This window comes from Schistocerca nitens, chromosome 1 (genome assembly GCF_023898315.1).
Source record: "Schistocerca nitens isolate TAMUIC-IGC-003100 chromosome 1, iqSchNite1.1, whole genome shotgun sequence".
Lineage (NCBI taxonomy): Eukaryota > Metazoa > Arthropoda > Insecta > Orthoptera > Acrididae > Schistocerca > Schistocerca nitens.
In genome coordinates, this window is record NC_064614.1 from 729,229,145 (window position 1) to 729,246,442 (window position 17,298).

The window sequence follows — 17,298 nt, forward strand, 5'->3', positions numbered from 1 at the left end:
TGAACAATATTTACTGATCCTACTGATTTTAATGTCAATATCGTATGAAATAATTTTGATGAACTTCTACCTCGTAGTCAGCTAAATAACATCGTAAGCTGTCATGAAGTAACTGAAAATCTCTCTAGTAGTTTTACGAAAACTGTCGCCTCTTAATAATATATTTTACAAAGTTTTTTGTGTGTTGTGTGGAAAAAGAATCCAGAAATGATTTGTTACTCTGTTGTTAAATAATTACACAATTGAGAGAAACTTCGTCACAGCACACAATTACTAAAGAGATAGTTGATGAATAACTGCAGTGTGCACAGATCGTGACTTAATTAAAAAAACAAGCAGTCAGGATCGAAAGACCCTACACACTCCATAATAATCGTTGTTATTCCGATCACTTTTCACAAATAGTCACTATTTGGTTATTACCTTCTTCTCTAGAGCTACAATTGCATGGCACAGTGTAACATAAGCGCCGCTTTCACAGGAAACTGCTGTTCATCATTAACACTTTCACCTAGAAATCTGAAAACTCTGAATCTTCCAAGTTTATTGTAAACTATTAGGGACCGATGACTTCAGCAGTTTGGTCCCATAGAACTTACCACAAATTTCCATAAACTATAAATTTCGTCGTGTCTGAGTCTGTTAGCTTTGACAGTGATCTTAAACAAAAACTGTAATCTGCTGTTTCAAAACAAATACAAACTCTGGAGCTGTCAAATGCCGCTATTTCTTTGCCTATGAAAACTAAGTGTTGCTGTGTTCAGTTCCAGGTTCATGAAATTATAAATGCTAGACATCATTAGTTAAGTACTTTATTTAAGTACTTTATCTCTGTTGCCATTGTAATTTTAATACTACTGCTATGAATGAAAAACAACACAAAATCGGCCTTTATTCAATACAGATCCTATAGTTTAATGTGTTGCAAAAGCAATTGTAACAACGTGGATTCTGCATGAATTGTTATTTTAACTTTAAGACGATTCTCTTACTTGTGAAGCACCATAAATACGTATTACATTCAATATATAGTTGGTTTTTTGACGTAAAACTTGTAGCAATGCTCTTGTTGTATGGAAGATCTGTTATGCGTCTCCAAGCGTTGATGATCACGTACTATTTAGCTCACATTCCTCTTGATGTGCCAGAATGAGCATATACTTTCCTCTTCACATACGTACTGATGAACACCCATGAGAAGCTGGTTAAATTTTGTTATAAGAGAAGGAACAGCCTCGATAAATGCTCTGCCCTCTTATCTTGTCGCCTTCCGTTGAAACATAAACACGGCGCTGCTTAGTCACAGTTCACAGTGCTTTATGCACAGGCTTTTCACTTTATAAAACAAATTGCTGACCAGTGTTCAAAGTCTTTTTTAAATATTTGTAGTAGTTCAGACTGGGTTTTTGTCACAGTTTTGATTTTACTGCCCAGTGTCACTCAATAAATATTACGAGGGCTATCCACAAAGTACATTACGTTCTGGAATGAAAAATAAATAAAGTATTGGAAATTTTTTTATTATATATATAGATGAATGCCACACTTAGATACTACTTTTCTACATAGTTGCCATTTAAATTAAGGCACTTATCGTAGCGATAGACGAGCTTGGAAATTCCTTCGTCGTAAAATTCGGCCGCCTGTGCCTTCAACCACGTGGTTACCTCTTTTGGGACAGAAAACGTGCGATTTTTGTGGATTTCCTGGAAAGAGGCACTACAATTAACTCTCAAAGGTATTGCCAAACTCTGCACAACCCCAGAAGAGCAATACAAAACAAGCGCAGGGGAAAGTTGGGCTCAAAGGTCTTGCTGATTCACGGCAACGCCCGGGCCCACACGGCAAATGCCACTCGTGAAGTTCTCGAATCTTTTAAGTGGGAGTTGTTTCCTCATCCGCCGTACAGTCCCGACCTGGCACCGAGCGACTTCCACTTATTCCCAGAAATGAACAAGTGGTTGGCTATGCTGTGTTTTGATGACGACGCACAGCTTCAAGAAGAGGTAACCACGTGGTTGAAGGCGCAGGCAGCCGAATTTACGACGAAGGAATTTCCAAGCTCGTCCATCGCTACGATAAGTGCCTTAATTTAAATGGCAACTATGTAGAAAAGTAGTATTTAAGTGTGGCTTTCATCTGTATATAATAAAAAAATTTTCCAATACTTTATTTTTAATTCCAAAACGTAATGTACTTTGTGGATAGCCCTCGTATTGTAACCACGGGTCCGCAGCTCGTGGTCGTGCGGTAGCGTTCTCGCTTCCCAAGCCCGGGTTCCCGGGTTCGATTCCCGGCGGGGTCAGGGATTTTCTCTGCCTCGTGATGACTGGGTGTTGTGTGATGTCCTTATGTTAGTTAGGTTTAATTAGTTCTAAGTTCTAGGGGACTGATGACCATAGATGTTAAGTCCCATAGTGCTCAGAGCCATTTTGTAACCACGGCATATTGCCAAGTGATAAGTCTTTGTTGCTACCGCAGCGGCGCGCGTTTAACAGTTTTGGCGCGTCCCATGTCAGCAACACGCTCACTAATACTGCTAAGGTGGGTGTGTACAGTCTCTATGATCATTTTATATTCGATAATAGTTTGCAGATACATTTACGCCAAAGCACATAAAAATACGAGTCGTTACAAGTGTCTAATATCACACAGAACATTAACAAATCGTTAAAAAAAAACTTTTAAGTTATTTCGTGGTACCTTTATAAATAAGCGTTATAGTTTGTCCCACTTTCTACTTAACGTATTAACGTAGCCGCAAAAAAAAAAACAATATTTACGAATTCATTTAGCATTTAATGTCATTGGTGATACGTGGTAATTACTGGAAAGAAGGAAAACCTGGAAGCGAGGACCCACCCATATAACTTTCTTTCCACGCAACCTGTTTATTTAATAATATATAACTAGAAAATTTTCTTTGACAAAATGAACAAATTTGCAAAATACTTTTGACCTTAGACCTTAAGTTGATAAGCTCTTTCAAGAGAAATCAAACAGCAAACAATATGACATTGATTAAAAGACGGCCGGACCTGCAGCCGCCCGTTATTGCTTGAAACAGCGGTGTTTACTACCGCGATGGGCACAGTCGGTCTTATTAAATGCCCTTCTGCAACAAATGAAATCTATATAAGCCCCACTGATGTCAAGAGTGATTCAACTACTCAAAACAGATGACGTAACTTTTAATTTCAAAGCTGTATGTCGAAAGGTTAGGGGTTAGGATGTGCATCTTTGCTTAAAACAGATTAGGAAACAATATGGCAATGATAAGGCTTACTTCATAGCAACCAACCACTTAATTTCAATCTGTAACCTAGGTGCGACTGGATCCCAATCCGTGCCTTTTGAAAATTTAATTTTGACTAAATCCCTGGTGACAGCTGGCTGTTAATATTTTAAAAGTAAACTGATGGTCAGTTATTAAGACTGCTCTGAAGGAACGTCTTAAAACATTACTTGTGAACACTTATTACAAGAGAACTCACTCGGTGGGTCCACAAGGTCCAGCTAAAATACATCAATAATGACCAGGTCTTTCGAACACAGTTACGAACAGCACAGAACAACAGGTTGTTCAGATTATAACTAGTGACTGAAAAATGCAATTGCAATCAAAGAACTGAACCGGTTAACATCCAAATCTAACCGCAGGGTCCCTCTTTGTTTAACGGCAACCTGTGCGTTAGTACAATTGTTCCGGCTGTATTTACGGCCAGGAGCTGATTCATTAGAACATTAATGATGGGATGCCAACAAGAAAGGAAAGGCAATATAATAGGGGGACAAAATTTCTAACGACAACTTGTGTCTCAGTACAATACTACGGTTTATTTTTACGACCAAAGACCCGAGAAGAAAACTCTGAGGGTCGGGTACAAACCAGAAAATAATAAGGAGGGCAGGTAGGCGATGACAAATCACCACGAGGATTATGAAATGTTGCTCCCCTATATCAGCGAGGAGTTCCATGGATCCACGGTGCGTCGCAGCGGTTACTGTGTGGTGCCGATGAAAGCCAGGTAGAAGAGGTCAGCCAGGCCACGAGCGGTCGTCCGATACGAATGTTGCCAACCAACCGACGGAATGTCGGCCTGCTGCCTGTAGTCGACGCTGACCCCGGTGAAATTCTCTGGTATCTTCGCTCTGCGCAGGCCCTCCTTGCGCACCTCGTGGCTTCGGCCGCTCAGACCTCGTGACCAACTCTTGTCGCGACGCTACCGCCAATCCCCAAACTTCGTGCCTCCCTCTAGGGCCAGCGAATCCCGTAAGGACACGACCCACAGATACCAACTCTTCCTCATAGATATTGGCAATGGGGCCGCAAGAGGGATAGTCGATACTGCACCTGAGCCAGTGGAGACAGACCGAACAGGCTACTAACTTAATGGCGCTACGTCTCACTTGGTAAATTTCAAATATTAACATAGTTTATGTAACGTAAGTACAAGTAAGTAGCCTCATATTTGGGGAATGATGGTAAGGGAGGAGGCGCAGAAATCCTACATCACCATTCTATGCAATGCCCTAGTGGAGTTTGTATGTCGTTGACTTCCCTGGAACGTATACAAATTACAATGACAAATAAAAGAGACTGCATTCAGTAATCAAAATGTTTCATTTGCAACGCTCTTCAGGTACTACATCAGCTAAATTAAGAGCATATAGAACCGGGTCAGGAACAGTGGCACAACGACAAAAATCGACTAAAAGAATTCTGTAAATCTTATACTGCAATAATATGAACGTCTTTTGGATTTCAAGTAAATAATTTTGATAGTATATGCCATTGTAGTCTACACAACAATAATATGGACATATAGTCCTGTACTCGTCGAATATGAGGGGTTATCGGGTAATTATTAATTAATTCTTTGAGTTGTGTCATTTTTCTTGATTTTCTAATTTTCTTTTTACGATCCCTCTGGTAACTTCTTGCCAGTTTCCCACCACAAATAATATTCTATTTTACTTAACGTAATATAAAACGATATTCAAACCTCCGTAGACAAAAATAATGTTTAAGTTAGAATAAAAAATGGAAAACAGGTTGAAATTGTTGTATTAGAGGAATATAAAAGACAGAACTGTAGTTTATGAAAATTAATAAAATTTAATAAGTGACACCTAGCAGGTACACTTTAATGAATACAGGTCGTGCGGTAGCGTTCTTGCTTCCCGCGCCCGGGTTGCCAGGTTCGATTCCCGGCGGGGTCAGGGATTTTCTCTGCCTCGTGATGACTGGGTGTTGTGTGATGTCCTTAGGTTAGTTAGGTTTAAGTAGTTCTAAGTTCTAGGGGACTGATGACCATTCATGTTAAGTCCCATACTGCTCAGAGCCATTTGTACAATTTTTTTTAATGAATACAATTTACGAAAACATAGCATCATGAGTAGGCTTATGTAATGTACGAATACTTTCAAGTGGTTCAAATGGCTCTGAGCACTATGGGACTTAACATCGGAGGTCATCAGTCCCCTAGAATTTAGAACTACTTAAACCTAACTAACCTAAGGACATCACACACATCCATGCCCGAGGCAGGATTCGAACATGCGACCGTTGTGGTCGCGTGGTTCCAGACTGAAGCGTCTAGAACCGCTCGGCCACTCCGGTCGGCACGAATACTTTTCGTCGAGAAAAGAGGTGCACTATGAACTTTCCTTGTAGCAGTAGTTTCCCTTTTTTCTCGCGAGGCGTAACGCACGAAATTTGTTAATATTTAAAAGAGGTGTAATCTTCAAATCAGGACTTTATCATGTTAGTTGCAGACACTGTATGAATACAAACATTGTAACAATCAATGATATTAAAAATTACATAACCGTCTCTTATACATTGAAAGTTTCACAATTCACAATGTGTCACTCCATTTGAATTACTCATGGACACCTGTCGGCAGCAATGCTGAAGTGAAACTGATCTTGTCGTGGCGAATCATGAAGTAGCCTACAACAGAACTATCGCAACTGCTACGAAGTGGACAAATAGCGAGACTGAGACGTGACGCTTTTCGTGCCCTTTGGGACACTTGACACATATTTTTCAAAGACAAAAGATGAAAATGGCATTTAATGACATGTGCCATTTTCGTTGCCGGGTTGCGAGACAATGAACCTGCAATAAGGTCCAGAAATATTCAAGTAGAATAGACGCAGTCAGCAAGGTGTGCTAAACGGTAAAAATAAGATTACGCTCATGATCTTTCCAAATAATAATAATATCTACTGTCATAAAGTAAAAGTGTTTATTTTTCTACACTCACAAATATAAATATTCTACATAACTTGGAAGCTAGGTAGTATTATCAGGAGTCGCCTATTGAAAGACTGCTGTTGTTTTACTTCATTAATAGCATTTTACAACGTCCCGCATTGCCGTTTAATGAAAAAAATACAAGCCTAAGGAGTATCGGAGCAGACCTACGATTGGATTGAAGACTTTCTTGCAGATAGAACTTAACACGTCGCTCTCAACGGAACTATATCGACAGATGTAAAGGTAATATCCGGAGTACCACAGGGAAGTGTCATAAGACCGTTGCTGTTCACAATATATATATAAATGATATAGAATAAAGCGTCGGGCCCTCTTTAAGGCTATTTGCAGATGATACAGTTGTTTATACCAAAGTAGCAACGCCAGAAGATGGTAAGAATTTTCAGAACGACCTGCACAGTATTAATGAATGGAGCAGACTCTTGCAGTTGACCCTGAACGTAAATAAATGTAACATATTGCGCATACATAGGAAAAGAAATCCACTACTGTACAGTGACTTGTCGATGACAAACAGTTGGAGACAGCGCCTGCCGTGAAATATCTAGGTGTAACTAACTATCCAGAGCGACCTTAAATGTAATGACAATATAAAACAAACGATATAAAACAGATAGTGGGAAAAGCAGGTACCAGACTCAGATTCATCGGAAGAATCTTAAGGAAATGTAACTCATCCAAGGAAAGAAGTGGCTTGTAAGGCGTTTGTTCGCCCGATTCTTGAGTAATGTGTATCTATCTGGGATCCCTACCAGGTAGGGTTGATAAAGGAGTTAGAGTAGATCCAACGACGAGCGGCGCGTTTCGTGACGGGATCGTTTAGCTAGCGAGAGAGCATTACAGAGATTCTAAGCAAACTCCACTGGCAAACGTTACAAGAGAGGCGTTGTGCACCACGGAGAGATTTATTATTGAAATTTCGGGGCAGAACTTTTTGGGAGGAGTCAGACAACATATATCTGACCGCAAACAAATTTACCTTATAGACGATATTCCATGCAGTGCACATGTTTTATGCAGTTGTTCAGACGGAAACAATTATAAACCTTTCTTAAGCGCAAAAACCCTGACCTCTGAACATACAAATGAGAGGCTCCCTCTGATCACTGATGACAACCTGTGACGTGTGCTGGCGGCGCTCCTTCATATTTCGTCAGTCTAATGTGCAAATACTTACCCAAAAAATTTTAAATATCACGTAAAACAAATTAATACCCACGGCGGTGTATAATGTACCAGATATTTGTGAGCACTGGTGCTTTTAATCAGGGAATGCAATCGTTATGTGGCCTGCAGTGTTTGTAAATATTACAAGAACGATGTTAACCCTTTTCAGACCTGCAATATTGAAATTAATTTTTTGAAATTTTCTTGTATTTATTTGCTTATTTGACATACATTGAGACAGAACAGTGTACAAAACAAGCGTTACATACTTTATTGGAACAGAAATGGATTGGTTTCAAATGAAGCCGCTGTGCAAGAGATGTCGTTACTTTTGGTAATAAAGTGAAATACAGTTCCTTTCAGCAATTAGGGACAGGGCTACTCAAGCACCTTTCATCTGCTTCTGTGATGTTTCTTCTTCGTACTGCAATGTACAGTGTTCTAAGATGCCATGTACTGATAGATGGTTTGCTTCTGTTCCATGTTTTTCAAGTGGAATAACTGTTTTACATTTTTTGTTAATGGTTCTTTCTCTCAGTCTTTGGAGTAATGCAAGATAACAGTGAGTTTTTTCGTTCGAAGATCAAGATCACTGTCTTCGGCTAACACATCATCTCCACTTCCACTACTACTATCAATCTGAGTCGGTACCGAAGGAAATCGCCTCCAAAAGGCACCCCTGCCGTAGACCACGAGCTTACATAGCCATGTGGTAGGAAAAGCGACAAGTATGTTAACCCTTTCAGACCCGCAATACTAAAAATTAATTTTTTGAACTGTATTGTTTTTATTGGCTTATTAGACATACATTGAGAGAGAAAAATGTAAAAAAAACGAGTGTTACATACATTAATTGAAACACACGGGGTGGTATCAAATGAAGCCACTGTACATGAAATCATACTAGTACAAAAGAGATAAATCACCACTGCATGCCATATGATACACCAAAACCGAAGAGCATCCAGTGAGAAATGTAATGCATCCTCTCAGGCAAAGAGACACGATAAGCCATCGACTACTGACTGCTGGAGCACATCGTGTGAAACTGGTAATGTTGGCCTTAGAGCTACAGTGGTCTGAAAAGGAATCATCACAATAATTAAGAAAATAAATACATATATTCAATTATTACCGCGATACGCAGAACATAAATTTCAGCAGAACTGTTTTCTGGACCTAATCCATGCGCAAAACAAGCAGAGACAAATCAAGTCATAATATGAAAACGAAGACAATCGTGCACTGCATACAAGAATGGCTACCACGTTACCTAGTCTAACTACTAAGATCAGAAACACGTGAATTTCTTCAAGCTACACCGCTACATTTCAGCATCTACTGCAGAAGTAGAGGGTGGCTATAGATGTGGCTACTGTGCAGGTGCCACGTAATGAGAAAATCCTAACTGGCTTATAACGGAACCACATCGCCTGAAAAGGTTAAAAGAAACTAGCTCGACGACACCAGATTTGCTAATAGCTCGCTATATTAAAAAACCATCACTTTACAGAGTAGACAGGTATAAACTGGACCTTCTCAATCAACATCGAAATGCAAACTGAGTACAAAGGGGATAAATTTCTGCTGCATGCCGACTAATAGGCACTCAAAACCAAAGGGCATCCAGTGAGATATATCATGCGTTGCCCCAGGCCAAAGAGCCACAACAATCCGTAGATTATTGAGCCCAGCGCGTCAACATGCACGTCTCTTTGGTTAAGGCAGGATATTAACCCATGAGTGAAACGAATCAAGGCAAAACCAGATGCGTTCAGAAGTTGCTAAATTTAATAGTCAATGCAACTATACACAATGAACTCGTTCTTCAGCGAACTAAAACTACTCTTAAGGCGGACAAACCAAATACAGTGAATGCTTCACATTTTGCTTGAAACTGGCAATTTTGTAACAGTCTTCTATTTTGTAGGCATCACACTGCGTTCGTTAGTTCCGACAAACTAAATATTCTTCCAATATTCCATCTGGACAACCGTTCAGAGGCTATTCACTAGAAATTACTTTAATCAAGCACTTCTGGTAGCCAACTAAAGGTGTGATCGAATATCACAATTGGTTGCATCCTGCCCGCGTAGGTCAAAGATATGTGCTGGGGACCAGACGTGGCACGCTATTAAATTTGTCACTGCTGTGGTGTGGCTATGGTGGTCCAGCGAATAGAGGACCAGACGCCGGCTGTGAAGGTCCCAGGTTCACTCCCATAGGGGCAGAGATGTTTCCTCTTTCGAGTTCCTCCAGGTCAGCCTCAGATCCACAAAGATCGATATTAGATGACTACAGGGAATCTTTTTCAGGGGTAAAGGGTGACTGGAGAGGTGAGCCCATGCTCCCCCTTCTGGTGGAATGGCGAAGAACGTCAGTATAATAACCATTCACGGGATTATGCCACAAACGGACTTTCAGGTTAAATCGCGTAATCTACACAAGAAAATGTAAATTTAGTTTGATCAGCATCTTAAATCTTCGACTGCTTTAAAATTCTGACAAAGTTTCATTCGAATACACATGTGTTTTGCGTACCAACTGGAGAACCGTATGGCATATAAATATATAAAGGAAATAAGTTGCCAATCTCAGGTTCGTTTATTCATAAACTTAAATATCCGAAAGTTGTTCACCGATTGTTTTGAAATTTTAATACAACATTGCATGCAAATACGCGCGTGTTTTATATAACTCTTTATAAATATGTAGAATATATAATAAACAGATGGAAAGCTTCTTACCAAAAATCTGGAAAAGTTCTACACCGATTTACTTGAAATTGTAACCTGATACTCTAATGAATCAATAAGTAGTACTTGAAGAAGAAAAATGGAAAACACTGTTACCAAAAATTTCAGAAGGTACTGGACTGATTACTTCAAATTCGCAAATTTGAAACGAGTATTTAACATTCAGACGCATAAAAAAAAAAAAAAAAAAAAAAAAGGAAATGCAGATTTTCACCGAGTGCGAGAAAGAAACGGCTCGTCTGTACTGTGGTGTAAAAATTTAAGCTTTTGTCTCCCTTGTTTTCTGGTTTATTGGCTTATGATTATAATACCAATACGGACTTTAAACTTACAATAACAATAAAAAAGATCAGAGAGGATGGGAGTGGATATGGACAAAGGTTGTAGGAGGAAAGGAACATAGAAAACTTGAAGAAGCAAATGGTAGGGAGAGGAGACAGGAGGAGATGGACAGAGAAGAGGAGTAGGAGAAGAGAGGTGGAGAGATGGGGGAGGAAGTGATGACAGTGGGAGGGGAGGGAGGAGGAGATGAACAAAGAGCGGAGGAGCATGAGATGGAAAGACACAGGGAGGAGAAGAAGATTGAGGCGCATATCAAATTCCCATACGTATTATAAACGCGTGCTTCCTTTTTTCTTTCTTTCCGTTGGACCACAGCATCGCGTAGCCGGGTACAGCTAGCAGAAAATAATTTAAGTGCATATAATAAGCTGGAGTTTTTCGAAAGACATTGAAGGTAAATTAATAACATTACTGTAATGCATACAATCAATTTAAGATGAAAAAAATATGTTTTTCAATATTTAATTGTGAGCTGTTACAACACACACACCACACACACACACACACACACACACACACACACACACACACACACACACACACAAAAGACTTCGGCATGAAACGACAGAAACACGCCGTGGTGTCGAGAAAATAATATTTGTGACGTGTTGCCCGTTAGCACTAGTCTCGGAACCCGACGGGCATTTACCGTTCTCCGACGTTTCGCCAGCACGAGGGGCTGGCATTGTTAGTCACTTACCCTCCATTGCTGATAGCGGCTTGGAATCCACCTCAGAGCCGGAGATTTATTTGCACTTGTCGCGCCAACGTCCCTAGGTATTTTCTTGATCAATACCGCTTATTTTGTTCCCTTGTTAGAAGCAATGGTATGGGCTGTGTTTACACGGAATATACTGAGTCGTCTGGTCCAAACGACTCGAAAAATGCCTGGTAATGGTTGTGTTCGGCTACTTGGAGATCTTTGCTGTCATTCAAGGACTTATCCCCAAATAACCATGGAATTTTTATGGACGAAATTGCGCCATAACTATCCTGATTGGTTTGAAGAACATTCTGGACAATTCGAGCGAATGGTTCGGCCGCCCAGTTCGCCTGACATGCATCCGATCGCAGATTTATGGAACATAATCGAGAGATCAGTTCGTCCACAAAATCCTATACCGGCTACACTTTCGCAATAGTGGATTGCTGTAGAGGGAGCTGGCTCAGTATTTCTGCAGTGGACTTCAAGAGACTTGTTGAGTTCGTGCTACGGGGAGTTTCTGCGCTAAGCCGAGCAATAGGAGGTCCGACACCGTATTAGGCGGTCTGCCGTGACTTTTGTCACCTCAAGGTAAATGTGGGCTGCTGTAGGTTGTGAGATTAATTATTTCATAAATGCACAACTGTATACAGGGAAATCAAGTGAAGGTAGAGAAGTAAATCAATAGTAACGAGTGTTTTACGTTGTTTAGTTGATCACCTGAGGGAAAATGCTATGACCATCTCCACTGATAACATTTTATAAATTTGTAACCTAATTATTGGATGCAACGATAGAATTAGAATTTCAATAATGTGCGTGGGTTCTCACAATAAGTCCTCATTATTTTTGTGGGAAGTATTTCACCTTCTATCGCCAGGTAATTGCTAGAGTCACACTGAGGTCAAAAAGACCTTACACTCATAATACGTTTCTCCAGAGCTGATACCACCCGAGGGAAAAATGAACCTAATTTCAGACACGTTGGCAAGCCGGAAGGAATTTAGTTGTCACTTCTGAATGCTTTCCAGCACCTGTCTATACATATCTTATTAGCTCCTCTACATTGCAAGGTGCCGGGGCTAGCAGTGTACTTATCACTACGTTCTACTAGAATCCACATATGTAAATCATGCTCTAAGCCCCCCCTATTCTAACTCCGACTTTTGCTGTTGCACAAGGATAAAAGAAATACGCGAACTGACTCTAATCAACCCTGCTAGTGGAGTAGAAGAGAGTTTGGCACCTGCAATAATTTAATTTGATAAATAAGTTAAATAAACCAAGGTTTCATTAGCATAGTGAGGAATGATAGGGTTGCTCTATCGATTGACAGAATGAAATTTCTGTCCAAAATAACAATATGATTTATTAAGATTAAACACAGAATAGTAAAAGAAATACAGGAAATATTTATAAAACATCAAATTGGCTAAAATTGGAGATTCATACAAACACTAAAGGTGAAGTTGTCCCTAACTTAGATCGTGTGGTTTAAGACGAAGTGGTATGTGGAGCCAATTCCTTTCCACTCAAATCTCATGAGAGACACACAGCTAACCCAACAGTAATTGCTGCTACTCGAAACAGAACAAAGTTAGAAAAGGATGAACAGGCGCGCTCTGCTGAGCTCTGATTGTCACCTAGGAGAATCCCTATCTGCCGGTGCTGCGGACGTACATTACCAAACGGTCTTCTTATCTCCCAGAACACGATCTGGCGTACCGCAGGCGAGGGCTGGTTGCTTCGACGTCCTCGACCGAAAGGCGACTGCCGACTACTCAGAGCACCCGTACAGGCCGAACACCGAACATTCCCGCCCCCACGACAGTGGCCGTGGTTACGTTCCAATCAGCAACTCGAAAACCGGCGGAAATTCCACTCCATTGCCGGAGCACTACCATTCCACCAATGGAGATTCTTGGCGCCAATTTCTGTGCTGATTTTGCAGAAAGTGCGGGAATTTTCCCGCCACAACTGCGTGGGTACACAAGTCATTCCCACGCCTCGCTGGTAGCCCGCCAGAAAGTGTTTTCGCAAAGTTTCTCCGAAGTAACGGAACCTCTAGCCCAGCCGCTACTTCACACCCCAGCGGGCGTGTCTCTTGACAATGTCGGCGTCTGCAAAGCATTCACTCGACTGCCTCACACACGTCGGCTTAACTCTCTCCAGTTCCACAGAGCCCGCCTGTCACCGGACCACCCGGGTGACGAGAGACGCTGCGTGGGAAGTACGCGTGTTAAGGAAAAGCAACCCTCCACCGCATGCAACTAGAGAGGAGAATCGTAAGATAGAAATATGAGAGGGGGCTCATGCCACCTCTCAACATTTCCTACGAAAGGCATCACTGGAACCATCAAACCACGAAGACATGCGGAATGTAGTCCAGCGATACGTAGTCTGAATGGCTTCACCTATAATATTAGTGAATGGACAGGGTAGAGATAAGCATAACGTACAGTAAGACAAATACCACGGTAATCCACATTGTACGGGCTTGTATTTCTGGTACGTCCATTCTCAAGAAACGGGAAGAAAACAAGAGAAAAACGAGATCCTTTGAATTCTTCTAGTTGTAAACCCTATCCGCTTGTTTTATAATTTAATACCGTAACGAAATTACACAGTCTGAAAAAATATAAAGAATCGCGACTACTCGCATAACTAAGGTACATTTTCTCACTGAGTATTAATGCACGTCTGTTTTTCGAACTTAACCTCATGCCAAGCTTATTTAAAGCTAATGGACTTTGTGACAGCAGACGAGACCCTTACTGCGGACGTGTTCTTTTGCTACGATGAAAGGTGAAACCCCTGGAGCACTTGCACTGCTTCAAGGGAAACGACACGCGGAATTTTTTTGTGTTGTCAAAACAATGAATACAGAAGCCTATGAACTCAGATGGTTCCTGCTTTCAAGACAGCCATCTCTAATTGAGCATACTATTAAGTAAATAATTTTTCTGCCAAACTTTTTCCAGTCTTTGTGGGAAAGGAGGGGGGGGGGGGGGAATGGGAGGACATGGAGAGGACAGCACGTGTTGACGGCATAATTTTACCATACGGTGCATGAAGACAACTGTAGGTTTTTAGTAATAGAAGAAGTCTTGCTTCTTTTGCGTTAGGCCTAGTATAACGACGCAAATGATTTACAAGTCTCCTGAAAATACTGTTACGCTTTCTGTGTTACACTTAATTGTCGTTGTGTGTATCATCACAAGGTAGTGTTAAAGCTGCTCACCTGACATCGTTGTAAAGATGTTTAGTAGCAGGAGTGCACCCAGGAACAACGTGCGCTTCTTCCCAATATGGAGTTGATTACCAACTATTCTTGCGAGTAGATTTTATTTTTTTCTCAAATTTCTTGCTTCAGTTACTGCTTCCCTTTTACTACAAAAAGACCGTAAGCGTATCATAACTCAGTCACTCAAGCAGTTTTCATAACGCGGATGAGCCGACGAGAATTCAACATTTACTATACACGCACAATCCCCGTCACTATTTGAAGCACAAGAGTTATGGCTCTGGCGGGCTCGTTTTAAGGGAGCTGTAAATTTTTCTCGTAAGTGAGAAATACTGCAAGGAGAGTTTCGTATTATAAAGGGGAAGGAGAAAAAAAAAGTACGGGAGAAGTGCGGAAGACTGATGGCGTTTTCCTGTCTTCTTTCTGGTGTTCGTTTTCCCTCGCATTCTGCGCCTCTGAGATGCGTTTTCCAGCTCTTGATAGGTTTTGCGTCACGCTGATATGCTTGCAGTCTATCGCTCCCAACGTAAGAATTAATTTTAACTATGTGTTTGGCGTACATACTGTCCGGTGATACATGATGGCACCTGGCAATAGCTAAAATTTCTTCATATTTTTTAGGAATGAAAATGTAGTTAAATAGGGCAAATTCAGAAAATTTTTCAGAAATCCCGTTGTTACATAATTATCGGTTACGGCCTACGGTTTCCATAACGCAGCGATAAGGCTCCTTTTAGATAATGTAATTTCGCTAGTAGCCCTTGGAATCGTGTCTGAGCTGTCTTTGTTATAGATGTCACACACACAGTTACACGGGAAGGTTGTCATCAATGTACCCTTTCCGTAGATGTACCATTAATATATTTTCGTTTGTGTTATAGCTGCTGCTATGTAGCTAAGCTGAACTGACTTAAAATTTGAGAAACATGCCACTACCTTAGTTTGAAGGTTGTAGGTTACAGCGGAGACCTAATGTAGACGAATGAAGAAAATTATGTTACTTTTTGTTTGCGTCGGGATGAAATTGAGTTGTGTATGGTGATAACATCAATTATATCAGGTCTGCTTGGTGTATACCATTGCTAAACGAATCTCCTCTACGTTTCATGGATATATTCAACTTTCTATTACTTCCCCGCAACATCCTATCTAATGACCTGTACAGCAGACCCTACAGTGTTATCACCATCTAGCCACTACAAGCCCCCATGAATAGGCATCTGGCATACCGTAAAATTATTTAAGGATATCATCTGCACAAACAGTATTAGGATTTATTTACTTTACTGGTGAGAGATACGTGCAAGAGGCCACTCCTGTTCCTCTGATAGGTACGTAAATATAATTTAAATTACAAATATTGCATACTGTAAACAATAACTGCAATTACATGTATAACCAATGCTATTAAATTATTATGGCACGTTAAAATTATTCTAGCAAGCTGAGTAAAAACTGGTTCAAATGGTTCAAATGGCTCTGAGCACTATGGGACTCAACTGCTGTGGTTATCAGTCCCCTAGAACTTAGAACTACTTAAACCTAACTAACCTAAGGACATCACACACATCCATGCCCGAGGCAGGATTCGAACCTGCGACCGTAGCAGTCCCAAGTAAAAACTGGTGAATTATGTTTAATACTATAATCTTGTCATCACATTCACTCTTTTCTTAATTGTAACACGCCCGGGAGTACAATTTGGTGGGGTGGTACCTTTAAAGTGGTGGTCGTTTCGCTTCTGGGACCGTGTGCCCTATCCACTCCACGTACCTGATAATCCTGCGGCGGTCGTATTGTCCTGCTCCACACTGCTGCTGGCATGCTGAAATTATCCATCGAAATATGCAAGCAGGTTTAGGGGAGCCACTCAACGTTAAAACACAACACAGTTCGACGTCTGGTATGAACAACTATATTCTGAGACGACTAAAGAAAATCGCAGGTTGCACTGTTAACATTCTAATTCATGTTTATCCCAATTAATGGATGATTACCAGTCCACAATATCACTCAGACGAGCGTACACGTAACCGACACGGCACGGATGATTGTTGATGATCCGAAAGCCGAATAATCGAACGAAAGTTCTTACGCCCGCCACGCATACACAGATTTCTTTTGATACCAGTCCTCCTTGACGCTAGTAATGATATAACACCGTTCGTAAAGTTAATGTTTCAGTTCTTCGTTCTTACTTGTACGAGCGTGCGCGTAACCTTCGCGGCGCGGCTGATTGTTGATTATGCGGAACGCGATGACCGAACACACGTTCACACGCTAGCAACAAGACACTGGCACTTGACTTCACTCTTTTATGGTAACTAATTTCCACTGTTTCACATCAGTTCATTCTTGGAGACCGAACATGGCGCGGATGATTGATACTGTATGGTACGACACGCAACGATAGGATACGCAAATACGTTATCAGCAGCACTCCTCATTTTTAATTACTTCTTGACGCACTTCCCTCTGAGTCATTTACTTATTTTATCACTTTACTGTAATAGCACTTGTAGCAACACTTCAACTTCCATACTAACAATGCCTCTCACATGCAGAGCTACATACTACAAAACATAACAGTTTCGTGTCGCGCTCGACCCTACAGATGCGGCTGCCTGCAAAGATACTCCACAACTAAGCCAGCGATATGGACAATACGCCTACACAATGAAGAGTAAACAGTGGTGAAAGAGACAACACCACTCCAACCGACAGGGATGGAAGGGGCGTTAGGTTCAACATCATGCTTAGACCATCAACAACGCAAAGGCCATCGGAAAGACTGTTACTG

The 17,298-nt window shown here is 41.0% G+C and overlaps 1 protein-coding gene across 1 annotated transcript in view; it reads left to right on the forward strand.

Moving 5' to 3' along the window:
* The window catches only part of LOC126236896 (zwei Ig domain protein zig-8-like), a 724,735-nt gene that overhangs the window by 274,853 nt on the left and 432,584 nt on the right, over positions 1-17,298 (forward strand). The window lies entirely within an intron of this gene.